At 48.5% G+C, this 27,635-nt stretch overlaps 1 protein-coding gene and 1 long non-coding RNA gene across 4 annotated transcripts in view; both read right to left on the reverse strand.

Annotated features, from left to right (window-relative positions):
* The window catches only part of LOC143788531 (uncharacterized), a 42,809-nt gene extending 25,896 nt beyond the window's left edge, over window positions 1-16,913 (reverse strand). Inside the window, exon 1 of the long non-coding RNA XR_013218660.1 lies at window positions 16,734-16,913. This is a non-coding gene — a long non-coding RNA (uncharacterized LOC143788531). The remainder of the gene's footprint in view (window positions 1-16,733) is intronic.
* The window catches only part of TCF20 (transcription factor 20), a 477,459-nt gene that overhangs the window by 316,026 nt on the left and 133,798 nt on the right, over window positions 1-27,635 (reverse strand). The window lies entirely within an intron of this gene.

Below are 27,635 nucleotides of genomic sequence, written 5' to 3' on the forward strand. Positions count from 1 at the left end.
AAAAAAATTCTCAAACGCAAATTGCGCCAAAACTACAAATCCGATCGACACAAAAAATACTTAGCACACCTCTCGTGGACGCTGGCTTCGAAATGACGCCTCACTAGAGTCTGTGCGTGCAGCGATTCGGGCCGCATTAATTGCGGAAAAAAGCCTAATAAGAAGAAGTTAACCACGTTCGGTTACAATATAGTGCTTTGTTCCAAAGCACTATAACTAGATGGGTATTTCCTGAAGGAACTACAGATAGTGCTTTGGAATGATGCCCGGGCTGCCTCTGCAAAACTTTCACACTTTTGGTGGGCGGGGCACCTTGGGGGTCCCTGGGGGTCAAATTGACCCTTGGTGGTCACTTTGACCCTCAGGGATCCCTGGGTGTTAATTTGACCCTAGGGGGTCACTTTGACCCTCGGGGGTCCCTGAGGGTCAATTTGACTCTCGGAGGTCACTTTGACCTTTGGGGGTCCCTGGGGGTCAATTTTACCCTTGGGGGTCACTTTGACCCTCGGGGTCCATGGTGGTCAATTTGATCCTTGGGGGTCACTTTGACCCTTGGGGGTCCCCACGGGCCACTTTAACCCTCAGGGGTCAATTTGACCCTCGGGGTCACTTTGACCCTTGAGGGTCGCTGGGGGTCAATTTGAGCCTCGGGGGTGTCTGAGGGCCACTTTGACCCTCGGGGGTTTCTAGGGGTCACTTTGACCCTCGGGGGTTTCTAGGGGTCACTTTGACCCTCGGGGGTTTCTAGGGGTCACTTTGACCCTAGGGGTCCCTGGGGTCATTTTGACCTTCGGGGGTCACTTTGACACTCGGTCAGGGGTCCCTGAGGGGCAATTAACCCCCGGGGGTCACTTTGACAATTGAGGTCCCCGAGGGTCACTGATCCTCGGGGGTCACTTTGACCCTCAGGGGTCGCTAAGGGTCACTTTGAGCCTCGGGTGTCCCTGGGGTTCAATTTGACCCTCAGGGGTCACTTTGAGCCTCGGGGGTCCCTGGCGGTCAATTTGACGCTCAGGGCCACTTTGACCCTTGGGGGTCCCAGGGGTCTATTTGACCCTCAGGGGTCCAGGGGGTCACTTTGACCCTAGGGGGTCAATTTGACCCTTGTGGGTTACTTTGACCATCGTGGGTCCCTGGGGGTCAATTTGACTTTCAAGGGTTACTTTTGAAAGTGCATTTGAACAGCAAGGTGGCTTGTTGTTGAAGGGAAATAGAGAGCGAGAAAAAGCGAGAAAAAAAATCTATAAATCTTCAGCATAGCGAGTGTGAGCGAGCTGAGTGTGACCTGAGTGTAAGTGTGGACGGCGGTAAGTGTGACTTGTGATTCAGTGACTTTGGAATCAGGGAATTTCCAAGGGAGGAATTGCTGTCTGTTTTTTTTTTTTTTTTTTTTTTTTTTTTTAATACTTTGTATGTATTTTTAATTAACGTTTGTGTGGTGCAATCCCCATTAGGAAATGTGCTCCACTATTGTTAATGCCATCCAGAGCACATCTTGCCACATGTATGCAGTCCTTGATCAGCCGGTCGAGGGTGCATACTGCTGTGCGAGATGTGAGCACGTTGTGCATTTGGAAGCCCAGATTCTGGATCTAAATGTGCAGCTGGCAACACTGAGATCAATAGACAATATGGAGAGGAGTCTTCTGCTCACTGAGCAAACGCTCAATGGGATAGATGAGGGGGGGGGATGGTAGGATGGAGCTGCAGGTCAGTGAGGCAGTTAGCTGGGTGACAGATAGAAGGCGGGGTAGAGGGAAGAGTGCCAGGGAGGCTAGTCCTGATCTGGCACACCCCAATAAGTTTGCTAAGTTGGCAGATGAGGGGGGTGCCAGTACAGGGGTAGCACTTCTGCAGCAAGGCATATCCTCTGAAAGCCGGAGGAGTGACTGCTCCAGTAAGGAGGGAAATAGGAGAGCAGGGCAGGCCAGACAGGTGTTGGTAGTGGGGGACTCAATTATCAGGGGAACAGATAGGGCAATCTGTCACAAAGACAGGGATCGTCGGACGGTGTGCTGCCTACGTGGCGCTCGAGTCCGACACATCGCTGATCGGGTTGACAAGTTATTGGGAGGGGCTGGTGAGGACCCAGCAGTCATGGTGCACATTGGCACAAATGACAAAGTTAGAGGTAGGTGGAAGGTCCTTAAAGATGATTTCAGGGAATTAGGCTGCAAGCTGAAAGCAAGGACCTCCAACGTGGTATTTTCCAAAATACTGCCTGTACCACGTGCCACTCCAGAGAGGCAACGGGAGATTAGGGAGGTTAATAAGTGGCTCAAGAATTGGTGTAGGAAGGAGGGGTTTGGGTTCCTGCAGAACTGGGCCGACTTCTCAGTTGGCTACAGGCTCTACGCTAGGGACGGGCTGCACCTCATTGGGGAAGGTGCAGCTGTGCTGGGGGAGAAAATGGCTAGAAGGTTGGAGGAGTGTTTAAACTAGGGATTGGGGGGGGGAGTGTATTCAATTTATAGGAGGGGAAGATAGTGCAGATAGAGACCTGGGCACAAATAAGGAAGTTGGGGGTGGCGGTGGCATGGGGGGTGAGGTTAGAACAGTTAGTAATTTAAGAAAGAATGGAGGTACAGAGAGGAACATCAAGTGCATGTATACTAATGCCAGAAGCCTCGCCAACAAAATGGACGAATTAGAATTAATGTTGTTGGAGCATAATTATGACATGGTGGGGATATCTGAAACATGGCTGGATGAGAGCCATGACTGGGCTGTTAACTTGCAGGGCTATAGCCTTTTCAGAAATGACCGTACAGATAAGCGAGGGGGTGGGGTGTGTCTGTATGTAAAATTGACCTTAAAACCCATCCTGCGTGATATTATAGGTGAATCTAATGAAAATGTAGAGTCCCTGTGGGTGGAGATAAGGGAAGGGGGAAAAAATAATAAATTACTGATAGGGGTTTGTTATAAATCTCCAAAAATAATGGAAGCAATGGAGAATATCCTCGTAAAGCAAAAAGATGAAGCTGCGACTCAAGGAGAAGTCATTATTATGGGGGACTTCAACTACCCTGAAATAGATTGGGGAACAGAAACCTGCAGTTCCAGTAAAGGTAATCGGTTTTTGACAACTATGAGACAATTACCTTTCACAACTGGTTCAGGACCCAACAAGGAGGGGGGCAATGCTAGACCTAATATTAACCAACAGGCCAGACCGCATATCAAATATAAGGGTTGGGGGTCACTTGGGGAATAGTGATCACAAAATAATAAGTTTTCATGTCTCCTTTAATAAGATGTGTAGTAGAGGGGTGACAAGGACACTAAACTTTAGGAGGGCAAATTTCCAACGGATGAGAGAGGATCTTGGTACAATTAACTGGGACGATATCCTGAGGCATAAAAGTACACAAAGAAAATGGGAGACGTTTATTAGCATCATGGATAGGACCTGTGCACAGTATATACCGTATCGGAATAAACATACTAGAAATAGGAGGAAACCAATATGGCTAAATAGAGCTGTAAGGGGCGCAAAAAGGGACAAAAAGAAAGCATTTAGAGAATTAAAGGAAGTAGGTAGTGAGGAGGCATTAAATAAATACAAAAAAATAAATAAATTCTGTAAAAAGCAAATCAAGGCAGCAAAGATTGAGACAGAGAGACTCATTGCCAGAGAGAGTAAAAATAATCCCAAAATATTCTTTAACTATATAAATAGTAAGAAACTAAAAAATGATCGTGTTGGCCCCCTTAAAAATAGTCTGGGTGAAATGGTGGATGAGGATGAGGAAAAAGCCAATATGCTAAATGACTTTTTTTCATCAGTATTTACAAAAGAAAATCCCATGGCAGCCAATATGACTAGTGATAAAAATTCCCAATTAAAGGTTACCTGCTTAACCCAGCAGGAAGTACGGCGGCGTCTAAAAATCACTAAAATTGACAAATCTCCGGGCCCGGATGGGATACACCCCCAAGTACTGCAGGAATTAAGTACAGTCATTGATAGACCATTATTTTTAATCTTTAACCCCTTTCTGCCATTGGACGTACTATTCCGTCCATGTGGGGTGGGCCCCAATTCCCAAGGACGGAATAGTACGTCCAGCGCGGCCGATCGCGGCCGGGTGTCAGCTGCCTATCGCAGCTGACATCCGGCACTATGTACCAGGAGCGGTCACGGACCGCCCCCGGCACATTAACCCCCGGCACACCGCGATCAAACATGATCGCGGTGTGCCGGCGGTACAGGGATGCATCGCGCAGGGAGGGGGCTCCCTGCGGGCTTCCCTGAGACCCCCGGAGCAACGCGATCTGATCTCGTTGCTGCGAGGGTCTCCTACCTCCTATCCCTGCAGGCCCCGGATCCAAAATGGCCGCGGGGCTGCATCCGGGTCCTGCAGGGATTACTTCCGGGTGCCGTGCAGGCTGCAGATGAAAGCTGCAGCCTGCACGGCTGTAAGTGAGATCGGTGCTCTGACAGAGTGCTGTGCACACTGTCAGATCACCGATCTGTAATGTCCCCCCCTGGGACAAAGTAAAAAAGTTTAAAAAAAAATTCCCACATGTGTAAAAAAAAAAAAAGAAAAAAAAATTCCTAAATAAAGAAAAAAATATATATATTATTCCCATAAATACATTCCTTTATCTAAATTTAAAAAAAATCAAACAATAAAAGTACACATTTAGTATCGCCGCGTCCGTAACGACCCCACCTATAAAACTATACCACTAGTTAACCCCTTCAGTGAACACCGTAAAAAAAAAAAAAAAAAAAAAAAAAAAAAAAAACGAGGCTAAAAACAACGCTTTATTCTCATACCGCCAAACAAAAAGTAGAATAACACGCGATCAAAAAGACAGATATAAATAACCATGGTACCGCTGCAAATGTCATCTTGTCCTGCAAAAAACGAGCCGCCATACAGCATCATCAGCGAAAAAATAAAAAAGTTATAGTCCTCAGAATAAAGCGATGCCAAAATAATTATTTTTTCTATAAAATAGTTTTTATCGTATAAAAGCGCCAAAACATAAAAAAAATGATAGAAATGAGGTATCGCTGTAATCGTACTGACCCGAAGAATAAAACTGCTTTATCGATTTTACCAAACGCGGAACGGTATAAACGCCTCCCCCAAAAGAAATTCATGAATAGCTGGTTTTTGGTTATTCTGCCTCACAAAAATCGGAATAAAAAGCGATCAAAAAATCTCCCGTGCCCGAAAATGTTACCAATAAAAACGTCAACTCGTCCCGCAAAAAACAAGACCTCACATGACTCTGTGGACTCAAATATGGAAAAATTATAGCTCTCAAAATGTGGTAACGCAAAAAATATTTTTTGCAATAAAAAGCTTCTTTCAGTGTGTGTCAGCTGTCAATCATAAAAATCCGCTAAAAAACCCGCTATAAAAGTAAATCAAACCCCCCTTCATCACCCCCTTAGTTAGGGAAAAATAAAAAAATTGTAAAAATGTATTTATTTCAATTTTACCATTAGGGTTAGGGCTAGGGTTAGGGCTAGGGTTAGGGTTAGGGCTAGGGTTAGGGCTAGGGTTAGGGCTAGGGTTAGGGCTAGGGTTAGGGCTAGGGCTAGGGCTAGTGTTGGGGCTAGGGCTAGGGTTAGGGTTGGGGCTAGGGTTAGGGTTGGGGCTAGGGTTGGGGCTAGGGTTAGGGTTGGGGCTAGGGTTGGGGCTAGGGTTAGGGTTGGGGCTAGGGTTGGGGCTAGGGTTAGGTTGGGGCTAGGGTTACGGCTAGGGTTAGGGTTAAGGCTACAGTTAGGGTTGGGGCTAAAGTTAGGGTTAGGGTTGGGGCTAAAGTTAGGGTTAGGGTTTGGATTACATCTACGGTTGGGAATAGGGTTGGCATTAGGGTTAGGGGTGTGTCTGGGTTAGAGGTGTGGTTAGGGTTACCGTTGGGATTAGGGTTAGGGGTGTGTTTGGATTAGGGTTTCAGTTATAATTGGGGGGTTTCCACTGTTTAGGCACATCAGGGGCTCTCCAAACGCGACATGGCGTCCGATCTCAATTTCAGCCAATTCTGCGTTGAAAAAGTAAAAGGGTATGTGTCCACGTTCAGGATTGCATCAGGATTTGGTCAGGATTTTTCATCAGTATTTGTAAGCCAAAACCAGGAGTGGGTGATAAATGCAAAAGTGGAGCATATGTTTCTATTATACTTTTCCTCTAATTGTTCCACTCCTGGTTTTGGCTTACAAACACTGATGAAAAATCCTGACCAAATCCTGATGCAATCCTGAACGTGGACACATACCCAAACAGTGCTCCTTCCGTTCCGAGCTCTCCCGTGTGCCCAAACAGGGGTTTACCCCAACATATGGGGTATCAGCGTACTCGGAACACATTGGAGAACAACTTTTGGGGTCCAATTTCTCCTGTTACCCTTGGGAAAATACAAAACTGGGGGCTAAAAAATTATTTTGGGGGCAAATTTTTTATTTTTTATTTTCACGGCTATGGGTTATAAACTGTAGTGAAACACTTGAGGGTTCAAACCTCTCACAACACATCTAGATGAGTTGCTTAGGGGGTCTACTTTCCAAAATGGTGTCACTTGTGGTTTTTTTTTACTGTTTAGGTACATTAGGGCTCTGCAAACGCAATGTGACGCCTGCAGACCATTCCATCTAAGTCTGCATTCAAAATGGCGCTCCATCCCTTCCGAGCCCTCCCATGCGCCCAAACAGTGGTTCCCCCCACATATGGGGTATCAGCGTACTCAGGACAAATTGGACAACAACTTTTGGGGTCCAATTTCTCCTGTTACCCTCGGGAAAATACAAAACTTGGGGCTAAAAAATAATTTTTGTGGGAAAAAAATGTTTGTTTTATTTTTACGGCTCTGCATTATAAACTTCTGTGAAGCACTTGGTGAGTCAAAGGGCTCACAACACCTCTAGATAAGTTCCTTAGGGGGTCTACTTTCCAAAATGGTGTCACTTGTGGGGGGTTTCAATGTTTAGGCACATTAGTGGCTCTCCAAACGCAACATGGCGTCCCACCTCAATTCCTGTCAATTTTGCATTGAAAAGTCAAACGGCGCTCCTTCCCTTCCGAGCTCTCCCATGCGCCCAAACAGTGGTTTACCCCCACATATGGGGTATCAGCGTACTCAGGACAAATTGTACAACAACTTTTGGGGTCCAATTTCTCCTGTTACCCTTGGTAAAATAAAACAAATTGGAGCTGAAGTAAATTTTGTGTGAAAAAAAAGTTAAATGCTCATTTTTATTTAAACATTCCAAAAATTCCTGTGAAACACCTTAAGGGTTAATAAACTTCTTGAATGTGGTTTTGAGCACCTTGAGGGGTGCAGTTTTTAGAATGGTGTCACACTTGGGTATTTTCTATCATATAGACCCCTCAAAATGACTTCAAATGAGATGTGGTCCCTAAAAAAAAATGGTGTTGTGAAAATGAGAAATTGCTGGTCAAATTTTAACCCTTATAACTCCCTAACAAAAAAAAATTTTGGTTCCAAAATTGTGCTGATGTAAAGTAGACATGTGGGAAATGTTACTTATTAAGTATTTTGTGTGACATATCACTGTGATTTAATTGCATAAAAATTCAAAGTTGGAAAATTGCAACATTTTTAAAATTTTCGCCAAATTTCTGTTTTTTTTCACAAATAAACGCATGTAATATCAAAGAAATTTTACCACTAACATTAAGTACAATATGTCACGAGAAAACAGTGTCAGAATCACCGGGATCCGTTGAAGCGTTCCAGAGTTATAACCTCATAAAGGGACAGTGGTCAGAATTGTAAAAATTGGCCCGGTCCGTAACGTGCAAACCACCCTTGGGGGTGAAGGGGTTAAAGAGTCCATAATAACAGGGTCTGTACCACAGGACTGGCGTATAGCAAATGTGGTGCCAATATTCAAAAAGGGGACAAAAACTGAACTCGGAAATTATAGGCCAGTAAGTTTAACCTCTACTGTGGGTAAAATCCTGGAGGGCATTCTAAGGGATGCTATACTGGAGTATCTGAAGAGGAATAACCTCATGACCCAGTATCAGCACGGGTTTACTAGGGACCGTTCATGTCAGACTAATTTGATCAGCTTCTATGAAGAGGTAAGTTCCAGACTGGACCAAGGGAGCCCAGTGGATGTAGTGTATATGGACTTTTCAAAAGCTTTTGATACGGTGCCACACAAAAGGTTGTTACATAAAATGAGAATAATGGGGATAGGGGAAAATATGTGTAAGTGGATTGAGAGCTGGCTCAGGGATAGGAAACAAAGGGTGGTTATTAATGGAGCACATTCGGACTGGGTCGCGGTTAGCAGTGGGGTACCACAGGGGTCAGTATTAGGCCCTCTTCTTTTTAACATATTTATTAATGACCTTGTAGGGGGCATTCAGAGTAGAATTTCAATATTTGCAGATGACACTAAACTCTGCAGGGTAATCAATACAGAGGAGGACAATTTTATATTACAGGATGATTTATGTAATCTAGAAGCTTGGGCTGATAAATGGCAAATGAGCTTTAATGGGGATAAATGTAAGGTCATGCACTTGGGTAGATGTAATAAGATGTATAACTATGTGCTTAATTCTAAAACTCTGGGCAAAACCGCCAAATGAAAAAGACCTGGGTGTATGGGTGGATGACAAACTCATATTCAGTGGCCAGTGTCAGGCAGCTGCTACAAAGGCAAATAAAATAATGGGATGTATTAAAAGAGGCATAGATGCTCATGAGGAGAACATAATTTTACCTCTATACAAGTCACTAGTTCAACCACACTTAGAATACTGTGCACAGTTCTGGTCTCCGGTGTATAAGAAAGACGTAGCTGAACTGGAGCGGGTGCAGAGAAGAGAGACCAAGGTTATTAGAGGACTGGGGGGTCTGCAATACCAAGATAGGTTATTACACTTGGGGCTATTTAGTTTGGAAAAACGAAGGCTAAGGGGTGATCTTATGTTAATGTATAAATGTATGAGGGGACAGTACAAAGACCTTTCTGATGATCTTTTTAATCATAGACCGGTGACAGGGACAAGGGGGCATCCTCTACGTCTGGAGAAAAAAGGTTTAAGCATAATAACAGACGCGGATTCTTTACTGTAAGAGCAGTGAGACTATGGAACTCTCTGCCGTATGATGTTGTAATGAGTGAGTCATTACTTAAATTTAAGAGGGGACTGGATACCTTCCTGGAAAAGTACAATGTTACAGGGTATATACACTCACCGGCCACTTTATAAGGTACACCTGTCCAACTTCTTGTTAACACTTAATTTCTAATCAGCCAATCACATGGCGGCAACTCAGTGCATTTAGGCATGTAGACATGGTCAAGACAATCTCCTGCAGTTCAAACCGAGCATCAGTATGGGGAAGAAAGGTGATTTGAGTGCCTTTGAACGTGGCATGGTTGTTGGTGCCAGAAGGGCTGGTCTGAGTATTTCAGAAACTGCTGATCTACTGGGATTTTCACGCACAACCATCTCTAGGGTTTACAGAGAATGGTCCGAAAAAGAAAAAAAATCCAGTGAGCGGCAGTTCTGTGGGCGGAAATGCCTTGTTGATGCCAGAGGTCAGAGGAGAATGGGCAGACTGGTTCGAGCTGATAGAAAGGCAACGGTGACTCAAATCGCCACCCGTTACAACCAAGGTAGGCCTAAGAGCATCTCTGAACGCACAGTGCGTCGAACTTTGAGGCAGATGGGCTACAGCAGCAGAAGACCACACCGGGTACCACTCCTTTCAGCTAAGAACAGGAAACTGAGGCTACAATTTGTACAAGCTCATCGAAATTGGACAGTAGAAGATTGGAAAAACGTTGCTTAGTCTGATGAGTCTCGATTTCTGCTGCGACATTCGGATGGTAGGGTCAGAATTTGGCGTAAACAACATGAAAGCATGGATCCATCCTGCCTTGTATGGAGCATCTTTGGGATGTGCAGCCGACAAATCTGCGGCAACTGTGTGATGCCATCATGTCAATATGGACCAAAATCTCTGAGGAATGCTTCCAGCACCTTGTTGAATCTATGCCATGAAGAATTGAGGCAGTTCTGAAGGCAAAAGGGGGTCCAACCCGTTACTAGCATGGTGTACCTAATAAAGTGGCCGGTGAGTGTATATTAGATTCTTTGATAGGGCGTTGATCCAGGGAACTAGTCTGATTTCCTTATGTGGGGTCGGGAAGGAATTTTTTTTCCCCATGGTGGAGCTTACTCTTACCACATGGGGTTTTTTTGCCTTCCCCTGGATCAACATGTTAGGGCATGTTAGGCTATGGGTTGAACTAGATGGACTTAAAGTCTTCCTTCAACCTTAATAACTATGTAACTTTGACCCTTAGGGCCCGATTTGGTGGGTGGTGCCACCCTGGGTCCGGTTTGGTGGACGGGGCCACCCTGGGTCCGATTCGGTGGGCGGGGTCACCCTGGGTCCGATTCGGTGGGCGGGGTCACCCTGGGTCCGATTCGGTGGGCGGGGTCACCCTGGGTCCGATTCGGTGGGCGGGGTCACCCTGGGTCCGATTCGGTGGGCGGGGCACCTCAAGGACCGATTTGGTGGGCGGAGCACCTCAAGGACCGATTTGGTGGGCGGGGTCACTCAGGGTCCGATTTGGTGGGCGGGGCACCTCAGGGTCCGATTTGGTGGGCGGGGCACCTCAGGTGCCAATTTGGTGGGCGGGGCACCTCAGGGTCTGATTTGGTGAGCGGGGCTCCTCAGGGTCCGATTTGGTGAGCGGGGTCACCCTTGTGGGTCACTTTTGCCTTCGGGGGTCCCCGAGGCCACTTTCAACTTAAAACTGCCTGGGGTCCCTTAGAGGCCTTGAAACCGCCCGGGGTCCTTTAGGAGCCGCAATACTGCCCGGCGTCCTTTAGGGGCCGCAATACTGCCTGGGGTCCCTTAGCGGGCGCAGTGGGCTTCTACATCCACTTTGGTGCATGTTCTCTTTCAGCGGCATGGTCATGTGATTAAGCTAGATTTGCATTTGTGCTGTGCTGTTCCTTTCACTTTAAGAGCTGTTATTATTTGGCAAAACCTGTGTCCTGGTGGGGTCATGTAGAGTTTGTAGGCGTTGGCATAGTAACTGGGTCTGATTGCGCATATCAATGAGCTAATCAGCCCAGGTGGCAGTTACATTTGAAATTGCCTCAGAAATCAGGCCCATATAACCCTATGGGAAAATTTCCCCATTGAAATATATTGAGACAATGCATTCCAATGACGGGAAAAAAAATATTCAAACACAAATTGCGCCAAAACTATAAATCGGATCGACACAAAAAATACTTAGCACAACTCTCGTGGACGCTGGCTTCGAAATGACGCCTCACTGGAGTCTGTACGTGCAGCGGTTCAGGCCGCATTAATTGCGGAAAAAAGCCTAATAATAATTACCCTGGTAATTTTGCACACACGGGGACCGGGGGTGCACTTACTTTTCACACCCGGGACAAGAGGGTGTCAGTCACTTTATTCTGATGTTTGACTTTGATAAATGTTCATGTCCTAAAATGGACACCGTACATTTGCATAGCTGCCATCTTTGGAAGGTCAAGTTGGGGGGTAATGGAAAGTTCGCCATTATTTCCTATGGCAATTTTTTTTTTTTTAAATGCGATTTAAAAAAAAAAAAAACTACAAATCGGATCGACACGAAATACTTAGCACACCTCTGGTGGACGCTGGCTTCGAAATGACGCCTCACTGGAGGAGGGAGGAGGGAGGAGGGAGGAGGGGGGAGGAGGAGGAGGAGGAGGAGGAGGAGGAGGAGGAGGAGGAGGAGGAGGAGGAGAAGGAGAAGAAGAAGAAGAAGAAGGTTAACCACATTCGGATTACAATATATGTGCTTTGTTCCAAATCACTATAATAAGAAGAAGTTAACCACGTTTGGATTACAATATAGTGCTTTGTTCCAAAGCACTATAAATATAAGAAATCGGATTACAATATGTTGCTTGAACCTAGGGGGTTCAAGCACCATAATAATAATAAAATAATATGTTATTAGATAGCTTTACTTTGAACTTTCAATCTCAGTCATTTCTCAGGGTATAGCTCAGTAAATGTTTCACATCATGATACTTCACAGTCTATGAAGAGGGGAGGAGTGACAGAGCAAGTTTGTGCTGAATCATACCCAAGAAAGAAAAAACGCTAGTAGAGCTAACATGATTTAACACCATTACATTTCCAAGATTACCTTTTACCGCAAAATCTCTAAGTTTATCAGTCCCAAAGTTGTCATGGGACTCCTCTAGGTCAAGGACATCGGCTTTAGGCTATGTGCACACTTTGCAGGTGACCTCTGCGGGTTCTCCCGCAGCGGATTTGATAAATCTGCAGGGCAAAACCGCTGCGGTTATCCCTGCAGATTTATCGCGGTTTGTTCCGCGGTTTCCGCTGCGGGTTTCCGCCTATACTATTGATGCTGCATATGCAGCAATATGCAGCATCAATAGTAATGTTAAAAATAATAAAAATTGGTTATACTCACGCTCTGATGTCCGGATCTCCTCGACGCTGCACCCGGCGGTCCGGTTCCAAAGATTATGTCCGAGAAGGACCCTTCGTGACATCACGGTCATGTGACCGCGACGTTACGGTCATGTGACCACGACGTCACCGCAGGTCCTGTTCGCACAGCAACTCTGACCGGCCGGCCGCGTGCAGCGCTGAGAGGTGAGTATAACATGATTTTTTATTTTTATTCTTTTTTTTACCCCAAATATGGTTCCCAGGGCCTGGAGGAGAGTCTCCTCTCCTCCACCCCGGGTACCACCCGCACATTATCCGCTTACTTCCCACAACGTGGGCACAGCCCCATGCGGGAAGTAAGCGGTTCAATGCATTCCTATGGGTGCAGAATCGCAGCGATTCTGCACAAAGAAGTGACATGCTGCGGGTTTTAAACCGCTGCGTTTCTGCGCGTTTTTTCCCGCAGCATGTGCACAGCGGTTTGCGGTTTCCATAGGGTTTACATGTAAATGGAAACCCTATGGAAACTGCTGCGGACCCGCAGCATCAAAATCGCGGCGGTTCCACGGTAAAAACCGCAAAGTGTGAACATGGCCTTAAGGGATGCTTCCTCAATGTCCACTCTAGCCAATACAGTAAAAGGCAATTCACCTTTTGCATCACGTGACCTTGTTACCATAGCCAACTCCTGGCGGCATACCAGACTACTTTGTGATATAGTTTTAGCCCACTAGTCCCAGAACAAAGTTAATTTTGACTGTTAATTACACTGGTAAACTGATTTTGGTGCCAACAATGTCTGTACTGTTTTATATTAAGGTTATGGTGCCGATTAAGAATATGACTTTCATTTTGTCCAATTGGCTCTAATTTGATATATTTAATAGTTAAAGGGGTTGTCCACTCAATTAACCCCAAGTGTATCCCCCCGGAGCCTCTGATGAATTTTGGAAATACCTTCTGTTGCCCATACTGTCTGTGAGCGGAACTATACCGGCGGCTGAGTCCGGGTCACGTGACCCCCAGGCTGCAGCCGCCACTAATATCCACTGATGTCATGTCAATTTCCTGACTCTGGAAATTGACGTGATATCATCAGCAGGCGTGACCCAGCCTCCACAGACAGAGGTCACTCATCGAGAGTGACTGGGCTGTGAAAGGATCTGTGGGCGGGGGAGCTGTGCGGTGGGTCGGGTCGGGTGATGTCAGCCGCTCTACAGGGGCTCCAGCGATGAAATGACAGCGGGGGTAATCCTCCGCTGTGTATCCCTCCGCCACAGAGAAAGAGGTCAGTGATACTCTGCAGGAGCCATTGTCTCCTGTCAGTTCATCACTGGGAGGCCCTATAGAGAGTGAAATCTCCTGATGTCACTGTTCTATAGGGGAAATCATTGGGGGACACATTAATTGGACTGCGTCGGACAGGGAGTATGCGGTTGGTTTATTATTTTCTATTTTTTGCAGGCGATCGAGGGTGTCGCAGGAATTAGGCGTGTTTGTAAGTATGGTGAAATTAAGAATATTAAAATACTTTTTTCTGGCTGTGTCTTTATTTAACGCTTTCACTACTATAGGATTAGTATTGGATAGGTGTCTTATTGATGCCTCTCCATTACTAACCGAGCTTAATGTCACCTTACAATACAAAGGTGACATTAACCCCTTATTACCCCATATCCCACCTCTACACGGGAGTGGGAACAGAGGAGATAAGTGCCAGAATCGGCGCATCTTACAGATGCGCCATTTCTGTGGAGGCTACGGGCTGGTATTTATAGCCAGGGGGGCAATATCCATGGCCCCTTCCTAGGCTATGAATATCAGCCTTTCCGGCAATAAAATATAGGGGACCCCACGCTTCCCAGGCAACAAATATTGGCCCCTCTAGAGCAGAAATTTGCGTGTGAGCCCACGCCATTTTTTATTTTTTAACGGAAACATATTGTTCATTAGGAAACATGGATATACGTATGGATATATCTATGAAAATATCTACAGATACATCTATGGATATATCTATGGATAGATATAGATAGATATATGGATAGATATCTCTCTCTCTCCACCTCATATCTCTCTCTCCACCTCATATCTCTCTCTCCACCTCATATCTATCCATCTCAAACCTATCCATCCCATATCTATCTATCTATCCATCCCATATCTATCTATCTATCTATCTATCCCATATCTATCTATCTATCTATCTCATATCTATCTATCCCATATCTATCTATCTATCTATCCCATATCTATCTATCTATCCCATATCTATCTATCTATCCCATATCTATCTACCTATCCCATATCTATCTACCTATCCCATATCTATCTATCTATCTATCTCATATCTATCTATCTCATATCTATCTATCTATCTATCTATCTATCCCATATCTATCTATCTATCTATCCCATATCTATCTATCCCATATCTATCTATCCCATATCTATCCATCTATCTCCAGCACTCCCGGGCTGGGAAAAGAAAACATCAATACATTAGCAAAAAGACATACAAAATTTTTGAAATGCTTATAAACAAATTAATATAACAGTGCTTCCCTTTATGGGAGGTAAGGACACTTGAACGTTGCAAACAATTAAGAACATATTTACATTGTACGCGCGCGACTTTAAATAACAATTATTAACTAACTATGAATGACCATTACCCATATGGGTATGCTATCTACTAAATGCAATTACAAAACAGTATCTTCCTTTAAATACCCTCTAAGGGTGTACTATAAAACTTCAAAGTGCAAACCAATATGCTATTCTCACTTCTACATATGCAGGACTATCTGTCTACCCCTCACGGGCCTACTGCATTTTTTTTTCCTTCAGTCTATTTCTATAAAACCTAGCAATTACTTTAACTTCAATTTTATTCAAAGTACATCATTAAACGGGTTTAAGCAGCAGAGCAAAGAACGGTTAACTATTTACATGTTCAGGTTACCGAGGTTTATTGGTGAAACGGCATCCAGGGCCTTATACAATATCTGGTAATCTTTGGCCTTGGACGATCCGTGTATATGTCCTCATCTACGTCGACCCCATGGGTCCGTTGCTCATGCATTGTCAGATCATAGGCTGCAATTGCAGTCTGAGTGGCTTGAGTGCGCATATCAGTTACTGCCACATCCTTGATAGCCGCAGGGGAGCAGGATCTGTTATGACCCCAATGGCAGAGGGTCTCAAAAATACATACCAAGTCTGCAAACACAAAAAACCAGCTCATAGGGCAGTGGTAACTGGGCTGACCATATATCTAATCCTAGCACCACAAATAGCAGCAGCCGGGGAACGTGCCTACGTTGGTTCTAGACGTCTCGCGCCAGCCGGAGAACTAACTAACCCTAAAAGGGAAAAGATAGACCTTTCTTGCCTCCAGAGAAAAGACCCCAAAAGTTGGATACAAGCCCCCAACAAATAATAACGGTGAGGTAAGGAGAAAAGACAAACGTAAGAATGAACTAGATATTTAGCAAAGAGAGGCCCACTGACTAATAGCAGAATATAGTAAGATGACTTATACGGTCAGCAAAAACCCTATCAAAATTTCCACGCTGGATATTCAAGAACCCCCGAACCGTCTAACGGCCCGGGGGGAGAACACCAGCCCCCTAGAGCTTCCAGCAGAATCAGGAATCACATTTAGTACAAGCTGGACAAAAAATAATAGCAATGCAAATAACCAAAAAACAAGGAAGCAAGACTTAGCTTAATTTTGCAAGATCCAGGACCAGCAGACAGGAGCAACCAGAAAGGAACTGATTACAACGATGCCAGGCACTGGACTGAGAATCCAGGAAGTTTATATAGCAACACCCCTGGACTAACGACCCAGGTGGGTGCCAAACTGAGGAAAGACAATCCCAGAGTCATATCACTAGTGACCACAAGAGGGAGCCAAAAAAGTCTAATTCACAACAAGGATCCTTCTGCCTGACGTTAGACAACACCATTAGCGGGGTAGCCTGCTTTACTTCCCGGGTATGCCAACCGGCGGCTGTTCAGTAGCGGGTGTAGGTTACTATGTCCCCCCCTTCCTGGCTCGTAGTCAGTACAGTCTGTGCCCGTGAAAGATGATGCTTTCGTTTCGGTGTCGGGGGCCCCTACTGGCGGCTCTATCTCCTGGATGTAGCCCTTCTTATTCTGGCAAGGAGAGACCACCACTACTCCCCATCGCACCGGAAGCGCAGGGGTCAAGTCAGAGTCTGGGTGCTGGACGGTCGCTGGAGTCGGCTTGGTCACCGGGGTGAGGACAGTCTCCGTACCTGTACCAGAGATGGTTCCCCCAAATCAGGGGGCGGTCCTCCTTGGCTCCTGGGCACGTCGTCATCCCGTAGCAGTAGTTGGAGGGGGCGGTCGTCACTCTTGGTGCCGCTTTGGTCATCTTCTCCCATGGCACGCCCTTCTTCTCCTGCGCTCCTCGTGGCACTATAATGGCAGCAATTTTGGCGGGAATCTTTGCGGTAATGGTGGTTCACAGTTCAGCAATGAAACACAGTTCAAATACAGTTCTTAGGCACACATGACACGATTCTTCAGGCTTAAGTACATCCTGTTCGTGACGCCAAAAGATGGATCGCCCCCACGTAAGGGAAATGGGGTACTCGGGTCCTTCGGTTCAGGGGACGTCACGGTGGCCCGACCCGCTCCGTGGCCCTTTGAGGGACGTCCAATGAAAAGGAAAGTTTGTATGATGTTCGTGACGCCACCTGTGGTATTCGGTCAGGGTGACCAACGCTGCTTAGGGGTCCGCTGGGGTGATGTTATGGCAGCTAGATGGTATACCTTCCCACAGGTGAAGTGTATCCCCAGGGCTTCCCAGAGGTGTAGATGGTGATGGTGTAAGGCGCGGTGAATAACGAGGACACAAGGTTGCAGACTCTTTACCTTTTACTGAAGGCTTCAGTGTCCACAGTCCTGGGCACCGGATCACGGGGTAGGCAGAGTCCGGCCGGCAGGGCCGTATTTAGAGTTTCTGCTGCCCTAGGCACTTTTAGTGCTGCCCCCCCCCCATTGGTGAGTATGACACTATCGGCAGTGACTTTAGCAAGAATCGCTGATGTGAAAGTCGCCTTTTGCAGCAGATCGGGAAGTTTTTCTGCATGTGCCGCATAACGGATCACTTACGCCAACACTGCGTTCGGCCTCATTCATTCCTTATGGTATTTGCGGCACTTGCCATGATCTGGCAAATGCGGTACCATACCTCCCAACTTTTGAAGGGAAGGAGGCACAAAGTGTGCGGCGCGCTTAGCGCGCCGCGGCAAATTATAGGCCACGCCTCTGACCACACCCATTTCACAACTAGTCACACCCATATCCACGTCCCAACCACAGCCATTTAGCACTGCTGATCACACTGTTTTATATTCAATAATTCTAAACGAAAAAATATGGCCACAGTGCTCCATACTGTATAATGGCCACACATGATGCTCCATACTGTATAATGACCACACATGATGCTCCATACTGTATAATGGCCACACATGATGCTCCATACTGTATAATGGCCACACATGATGCTCCATACTGTATAATGGCCACACATGATGCTCCATACTGTATAATGGCCACACATGATGCTCCGTACTGTATAATGGCCACACATGATGCTCCATACTGTATAATGGCCACACATGATGCTCCATACTGTATAATGGCCACACATGATGCTCAATACTGTATAATGGCCACACATGATGCTCAATACTGTATAACGGCCACACACAGTTCTCCATGATACTGTATAATGGCCACAGTGCTCCATACTGTATAACGGCCATACATGATGCTCCATATTGTATAATGGCCACACATGATGCTCAATACTGTACAACAGCCACACATGATGCTCAATACTGTACAACGGCCACACACAGTTCTCCATGGTACTGTATAATGACCCCCCCTCCTGTATGCATGGCTCATATTCCCCCCCTGTATGCATGGCTCACACTCCCCACCCCACCCCCGTGTGCATGGCTCATATTCACCCCCCTGTATGCATGGCTCATATACACCCCCCCCTCTGTATGCATGGCTCATATTCACCCCCCCCATATGCATGGCTCATTCATCCCCCCCGTGTGCATGGCTCATATTCACCCCCCCCTGTATGCATGGCTCATATTCACCCCCCCCCTGTATGCATGGCTCATATTCACCCCCCCCCCCCCGTATGCATGGCTCATATTCACCCCCCCCATATGCATGGCTCATATACACCCCCCCTGTATGCATGGCTCATATACACCCCCCCCCGTATGCATGGCTCATATACACCCCCCCCTGTATGCATGGCTCATATTCACCCCCCCCTGTATGCATGGCTCATATTCACCCCCCCCCTGTATGCATAGCTCATATTCACCCCCCCCTGTATGCATGGCTCATATTCTACCCCCCCATATGCATGGCTCATATACACCCCCCCTTGTATGCATGGCTCATATACACCCCCCCCCCTGTATGCATGGGTCATCTCTCCACCCCTCCCTCTGTATGCATGGCTCATATACACCCCCCCCTGTATGCATGGGTCATCTCTCCACCCCTCCCTCTGTATGCATGGCTCATATTTCACCCCCCTGTATGCATGGCTGATGGCCCATACAGGGGGGGTGGAATATGAGTCATGCATATGGCTCATATATTCCCCCGTAGGACCAGGTATATACCGTGCCCTGGCATACACAGGGGTGGCAGAGCAGGACTTGGATGGCGTGCGGGGAGTTTGCCAGTCAGCCGGACCGGGACCCGCTCGGCTCTGCTATATCTGCGCAGCACTCACCTTCAGGTCGTGCGGGTCCCGGTCCGGCTGACTGTCATACGATTTCTCCGGCGTCAGCATCGGGGCAGAGGAGCCGTTGAACTCGTTCATTGATTATGCGAGCGTCGGCTTCCTCCTTAGGGGGAGACGGCCGCCCGCGACTGCTCTGAGCTGCGGCGCGAGAAGACACTTCCTGGCTGGATAGTGCACCTGCTCTCCCCGCCCGGTGTGAGTTGTGAGTATTGTTTTCAAGGAGGGCGGGTGGGACTCGGAGGCGGGGGGCGGGAGGTGGGGGTCTAGGAAGGGAGGTGGGGGGGCGGGGCAGTCGGTCGCTTGTGACCTGGGACTTAAAAAAAAAAAAAAAAAAAAACCCTTGCTCAGGTGCCGCCCCCCCGCAATGTCGCCGCCCTAGGCACGTGCCCTCGAGTGCCTAGTGGCAAATACGGCCCTGCTGGCCGGTCTGAAGGCAAATCCAGAGTCTCCTTATACAGGTGGAATGCAATAGCCTTCCTATGCGCACAGTAATACAGTAGGTCCTCACTTGCTTAAGCTCTAATGAAGTCCTCACTGTTATTACTCTTCACTCTCTGTTCCCCGTGGTCGGATAGAACAAAACCTGTATGACTGATGGCCTGAGGCTTGTTTATAGGGACCCTAGAGACGCCCCGACCTCCACAAGTTGCCACCTGTCTTCTTAGGTATTTTAGGTCAGGCAGCCAACTTGGAATTGACTGTCCTGCCAGTCTCTGAAGCAATGGCGTAGAGCACTTTACTCCCTCGGTATTCTGGCTACCGGAACGCGCACCAGAAGGATGCAGCTCCTCTCGTCTACTATCCTCTCTGGTATCCACTTGTTGCTATGCCTTCGTTTCTCACTCACTAAAACACGCTTTCTTTCAATTGTCTCTTTCTTAGGCTACTTTCACACTAGCGTCGTGCACTGCACGTCGCTATGCGTCGTTTTGCAGAAAAAACGCATCCTGCAAAAGTGCTTGCAGGATGCGTTTTTTCTCCATAGACTTTTATTAGCGACGCAGTGCGACGCATTGCCACACGTCGCAACCGTCGTGCGACGGTTGCGTCGGACCGTCGCCACCAAAAAACGTTGCTTGTAACGTTTTTTGGTGTGTCGGCTGCAGCATTTCCGACCGCGCATGCGCGGCCAGAACTCCGCCCCCGCCTCCCCGCCCCTCACAATGGGGCAGCGGATGCGTTGGAAAACTGCATCCGCTGCCCCCGTTGTGCGGCGCATTCACAGCTAGCGTCGGTGCGCCGCAACGTCGCATAGCGACATGCAGTGCACGACACTAGTGTGAAAGTAGCCTTTGGATGCTGCGGCATGGGGTGCAGGCGCAGCACCGTGAACCCTCGTCCTCCTCAGACCGTAGTCTGGATCTGCTGGAGATCACTCCAGACAGCTCGGCCTGGAGACCTTTCTCTCTCGGTCTCCAGCCAGGAACTCTCTGACTAACTTTCCCTCCAACTACCAGTTTTACCTAACTGAGGAGTGGCCTAATAGATAGAACCTTTGCTCCCCCTGGTGGCTGGAGTGTGAAGTGTGTGGTGTGTCTGTGATACCTGGACAGAAGATCTCCTTTATTGCCTCCAGAAGTAATATCACTCCCCCTGGTGGAGGAATAATATTACTGCAGCAACCAGGACTCTGGGGCGCTGCATATCTATCCCATATCTATCTATCTATCTATCCATCCATCCCATATCTATCTATCCATCCCATATCTATCTATCCATCCCATATCTATCTATCCATCCCATATCTATCTATCCATCCCATATCTATCTATCCATCCCATATCTATCTATCCATCCCATATCTATCTATCCATCCCATATCTATCTATCCATCCCATATCTATCCATCCCATATCTATCTATCCCATATCTATCTATCCCATATCTATCTATCCCATATCTATCTATCCCATATCTATCTATCCCATATCTATCTATCCCATATCTATCTATCCCATATCTATCTATCCCATATCTATCTATCCCATATCTATCTATCCCATATCTATCTATTCCATATCTATCTATCTATCCCATATCTATCTATCTATCCCATATCTATCTATCTATCCCATATCTATCTATCTATCCCACATCTATCTATCTATCCCACATCTATCTATCTATCTATCCCATATCTATCTATCCCATATCTATCTATCTATCTATCCCACATCTATCTATCTATCTATCCCATATCTATCTATCCCATATCTATCTATCCCACATCTATCTATCTATCCCACATCTATCTATCTATCCCACATCTATCTATCTATCCCATATCTATCTATCTATCTATCCCACATCTATCTATCTATCTATCCCACATCTATCTATCTATCTATCTATCCCATATCTATCTATCTATCCCATATCTATCTATCTATCCCATATCTATCTATCTATCCCATATCTATCTATCTATCTCATATCTATCTATCTATCCCACATCTATCTATCCCACATCTATCTATCTATCTATCTATCTATCCCATATCTATCTATCCCATATCTATCTATCTATCTATCTATCTATCTATCTATCTATCTATCTATCCCACATCTATCTATCTATCCCATATCTATCTATCCCATATCTATCTATCTATCCCACATCTATCTATCTATCTATCTATCTATCTATCCCATATCTATCTATCTATCTATCCCATATCTATCTATCTATCTATCCCATATCTATCTATCCATATCTATCTGTCTATCTGTGTGTAATGGAGTGTGGGTTGGACAAATGTAAAAGAGGAGGTTGGACAGAAATGACATCACAGATTAAAGATAGAGGAGGGAGAGGAGGGAGGGGTTTGGGTGTGTTTTGGAGTGGGTGTGCTAGGTGCTGGCTTCCAGGCCAGTGCAATGCATCATGGAACTTGTAATATTAGAGCACAATAAGTCAGTAGAAAGGAAGTTGTCGATTAACCCCATGAGAGCCGGAGCCAGCACTGAGAATGTGCTGCTAAAGCATGATAAAAGGTAATATTGCTAAAATAAACACAGTGGATGTTTTGAGTGGCACATAACAGCAAGATTTATGAAAAAAAAAAAAAAAGTTATAGTAGTGGACAACTTCTTTAATTACAGTAGAATTTGAGTTTCAAAAAGTTGCTTTTATAGCATCGTAAGCCTGCAAATTGAAAACCAAAATTATATAGGACTAGATGGTGGCCCGATTCTAATGCATCGGGTATTCTAGAATATGTATGTATGTACGTCGCGCTTAGCACAGCCACGTAGTATATAGCACAGCCACGTAGTATATAGCAGCCACGTAGTATAACACAGTCCACGTAATATATAGCACAGCCTATGTAATATATAGCGCAGACCACATAATATATAGCACAGGCCACGTAATATATAGCACAGCCCACGCCGTATATAACACAGGCCACGTAGTATATAACACTGCACACGCAGTATACAGTTGTGGCCAAAAGTATTGACACCCCTGCAATTCTGTCAGATAATACTCAGTTTCTTCCTGAAAATGATTGCAAACACAAATTCTTTGGTATTATTATAGTGCTTTGGAACAAAGCACTATATTGTAATCCGATCGTGGATAACTTCTTCTTATTATAGTGCTTTGGCACAAAGCACTATATTGTTATTCCATCGTGGTAAACTTCTTATTATAGTGCTTTGGAACAAAGCACTATACTGTTATTCCATCGTGGTAAACTTCTTCTTATTATAGTGCTTTGGAACAAAGCACTATACTGTTATTCCACCGTGGTAAACTTCTTCTTATTCTTATTATTCAGTCCGCACGTAATGCGGCCCGAACCGCTAAACTCACAGACTCCAGTGAGGTGTCATTTCGAAGCCAGCGTCCCCAAGAGGTGTGCTAAGTATTTTTCGTGCCGATCGGATTTGTAGTTTTTGCGCAATTTGTGTTTGAAAAAAGTCTTTCAATGCGTTTCAATGGAGAAATTTTCCTATACGTTTATAATGGGCTGGTTTCTGAGGCAATTTCTAAAAATAACTGCCACCTGGCTGATTAGCTCATTGATATGCGCAGTCAGACCCAGTTACTATGCCAACGCCTATGAAATCTACATCAGCTCACCAGGTCACAAGTTTTGTCAGATAATATCAGCTCTTAAAGTGACAGTACAGCACAATTCCAAACCACTATCTGTAGTCTTATAATTATTAGATGGTGGCCCGATTCTAACTCATCGGGTATTCTAGAATATGTATGTCCACGTAGTATATTGCACAGCCACGCAGTATACAGTGCAGAGCCGCGCAGTACACAGCGCAGAGCCACGCAGTACACAGCGCAGAGCCGCGCAGTACACAGCGCAGAGCCGCGCAGTACACAGCGCAGAGCCGCGCAGTACACAGCGCAGAGCCGTGCAGTACACAGCGCAGAGCCGTGCAGTACACAGCGCAGAGCCGCGCAGTATAAAGCGCAGAGCCGCGCAGTACAAAGCGCAGAGTCGCGCAGTATAAAGCGCAGAGCCGCGCAGTACACAGCGCAGAGCCGCTCAGTACACAGCGCAGAGCCGCGCAGTACACAGCGCAGAGCCGTGCAGTACACAGCGCAGAGCCGTGCAGTACACAGCGCAGAGCCACGCAGTATAAAGCGCAGAGCCGGGCAGTACACAGCGCAGAGCCGCGCAGTACACAGCGCAGAGCCGTGCAGTACACAGCGCAGAGCCGCGCAGTATAAAGCGCAGAGCCGTGCAGTACACAGCGCAGAGCCGCGCAGTACACAGCGCAGAGCCGCGCAGTACACAGCGCAGAGCCGCGCAGTACACAGCGCAGAGCCGTGCAGTACACAGCGCAGAGCCGCGCAGTATACAGCGCAGAGCCGCGCAGTATACAGCGCAGAGCCGTGCAGTACACAGCGCAGAGCCGCGCAGTACACAGCGCAGAGCCGCGCAGTACACAGCGCAGAGCCGCGCAGTATAAAGAGCAGAGCCGCGCAGTACACAGCGCAGAGCCGCGCAGTACACAGCGCAGAGCCGCGCAGTACACAGCGCAGAGCCGCGCAGTACACAGCGCAGAGCCATGCAGTACACAGCGCAAAGCCGCGCAGTATAAAGCGCAGAGCCGCGCAGTACACAGCGCAGAGCCGCGCAGTACACAGCGCAGAGCCGCGCAGTATAAAGCGGAGAGCCGCGCAGTACACAGCGCAGAGCCGAGCAGTACACAGCGCAGAGCCGCGCAGTAGACAGCGCAGAGCCGTGCAGTACAGAGCGCAGAGCCGCACAGTATAAAGCGCAGAGCCGCGCAGTATACCGCGCAGAGCCGCGCAGTACACAGCGCAGAGCCGTGCAGTACACAGCGCAGAGCCGCGCAGTATAAAGCGCAGAGCCGTGCAGTACACAGCGCAGAGCCGCGCAGTACACAGCGCAGAGCCGCGCAGTATAAAGCGCAGAGCCGCGCAGTACACAGCGCAGAGCCGCGCAGTACACAGCGCAGAGCCGCGCAGTACACAGCGCAGAGCCGCGCAGTACACAGCGCAGAGCCGCGCAGTACACAGCGCAGAGCCGCGCAGTACACAGCGGAGAGCCGCGCAGTACACAGCGCAGAGCCGAGCAGTACACAGCGCAGAGCCGAGCAGTACACAGCGCAGAGCCGCGCAGTACACAGCGCAGAGCCGCGCAGTACACAGCGTAGAGCCGCGCAGTATACAGCGCAGAGCCGCGCAGTACACAGCGCAGAGCCGCGCAGTACAGAGCGCAGAGCCGCGCAGTATAAAGCGCAGAGCCGCGCAGTACACAGCGCAGAGCCGCGCAGTACACAGCGCAGAGCCGCGCAGTACACAGCGCAGAGCCGCGCAGTACACAGAGCAGAGCCGTGCAGTACATAGCGCAGAGCCGCGCAGTATACAGCGCAGAGCCGTGCAGTACACAGCGCAGAGCCGCGCAGTACACAGCGCAGAGCCGCACAGTATAAAGAGCAGAGCCGCGCAGTACACAGCGCAGAGCCGCGCAGTACACAGCGCAGAGCCGCGCAGTACACAGCGCAGAGCCATGCAGTACACAGCGCAAAGCCGCGCAGTATAAAGCGCAGAGCCGCGCAGTACACAGCGCAGAGCCGCGCAGTACACAGCGCAGAGCCGCGCAGTACACAGCGCAGAGCCGCGCAGTATAAAGCGGAGAGCCGCGCAGTACACAGCACAGAGCCGAGCAGTACACAGCGCAGAGCCGCGCAGTAGACAGCGCAGAGCCGTGCAGTACAGAGCGCAGAGCCGCACAGTATAAAGCGCAGAGCCGCGCAGTATACCGCGCAGAGCCGCGCAGTACACAGCGCAGAGCCGTGCAGTACACAGCGCAGAGCCGCGCAGTATAAAGCGCAGAGCCGTGCAGTACACAGCGCAGAGCCGCGCAGTACACAGCGCAGAGCCGCGCAGTACACAGCGCAAAGCCGCGCAGTATAAAGCGCAGACCCGCGCAGTACACAGCGCAGAGCCGCGCAGTACACAGCGCAGAGCCGCGCAGTACACAGCGCAGAGCCGCGCAGTACACAGCGCAGAGCCGCGCAGTACACAGCGCAGAGCCGCGCAGTACACAGCGCAGAGCCGCGCAGTACACAGCGCAGAGCCGCGCAGTACACAGCGCAGAGCCGCGCAGTACACAGCGCAGAGCCGCGCAGTATACAGCGCAGAGCCGCGCAGTACACAGCGCAGAGCCGCGCAGTACAGAGCGCAGAGACGCACAGTATAAAGCGCAGAGCCGCGCAGTACACAGCGCAGAGCCGCGCAGTACACAGCGCAGAGCCGCGCAGTACACAGTGCAGAGCCGCACAGTACACAGCGCAGAGCCGCGCAGTACACAGCGCAGAGCCACCCAGTATATAGGGCAGAGCCGCGCAGTACGCAGCGTAGAGCCAAGCAGTATGCAGCGCAGAGCCGCGCAGTATACAGCGCTGAGCCGCGTAGTATACAGCGCAGAGCCCCGCAGTATACAGTGCAGAGCCCCGCAGTATACAGCGCAGAGCCGTGCAGTACACAGTGCAGAGCCGCGCAGTACACAGCGCAGAGCCGCGCAGTATACAGCGCAGACACGCGCAGTACACAGCACGGACACGCGCAGTACACAGCGCAGAGCCGCGCAGTACACAGCGCAGAGCCGCGTAGTATACAGCGAAGAGCCACGCAGTATATAGCGCAGAGCCGCGCAGTACAAAGCGCAGAGCTGCGCAGTATACAGCGCAGAGCCGCGCAGTATACAGCGCAGAGCCGCGCAGTATACAGCGCAGAACGCGCAGTACACAGTGCAGAGCCGCGCAGTACACAGCGCAGAGCCGCGCAGTACACAGCGCAGAGCCGCGCAGTACACAGCGCAGAGCCGCGCAGTACACAGCGCAGAGCCGCGCAGTACACAGCGCAGAGCCACGCAGTATACAGCGCAGAGCCGCGTAGTATACAGCGCAGAGCCGCGTAGTATACAGCGCAGAGCCACGCAGTATACAGCACAGAGCCACGCAGTATACAGCGCAGAGCCACGTAGTTATACTGCCCAGTCACGTAGTATATTGTCCAGTCACATAGTATACTGCATATCCCTGTTAAAAAAAAAAAAGAATTAAAATAAAAAAGTTACATACTCACCTCCTGGAGCGGCCGGTATCTGATGGTTGTTGCACCTCCTAGAGCGGCCGGTACACGATGCTTGTTGCACCTGGAGTGGCCGGTACCCGATGCTTGTTGCGCGCTCCGGTCCCAAGAGTGCATTGCGGTCTCACGAGATGATGACGTAGCGGTGTTGTGAGACAGAAAGACGGAAGTGCCCTTAGACAATTAGATAGTAGATTACCCCGCTCACCAATTCGGAACCCGAGAGGCCCGGCCCACCAAATCGGACCCCGAGGGGCCCGGCCCACCAAATCGGACCCAGAGTGACCCCGCCCCCTAAATCAGACCCAGAGTGACCCCGCCCACCAAATCGGACCCAGAGTGGCTCCGCCCACCAAATCGGACCCAGAGTGACCCCTTCCACCAAATCAGACCCAGAGTGACCCCTTCCACCAAATCGGACCCAGAGTGGCCCCTTCCACCAAATCGGGCCCAGAGTGACCCCGCCCACCAAATCGGACCCAGAGTGACCCCACCCACCAAATCGGACCCTGAGGTGCCCAGCCCACCAAATCAGACCCTGAGGTGCCCAGCCCACCAAATCGGACCGAGTGACCCCACCCACCAAATTGGTCCCTAAGGTGCCCCGCCCACCAAATCGGACCCAGAGTGGCTCCGCCCACCGAATCGGACCCAGAGTGGCCGCGCCCACAGAATCGGACCAAAAGTGACCCCGCCCACCGAATCGGACCTAGATTTACCCCGCCCACAAAATCAGACCCAGATTGACCCAACCCACCAAATCGGACC

Source organism: Ranitomeya variabilis, chromosome 8 (assembly GCF_051348905.1).
Source record: "Ranitomeya variabilis isolate aRanVar5 chromosome 8, aRanVar5.hap1, whole genome shotgun sequence".
NCBI classification, from domain to species: Eukaryota; Metazoa; Chordata; class Amphibia; order Anura; family Dendrobatidae; genus Ranitomeya; species Ranitomeya variabilis.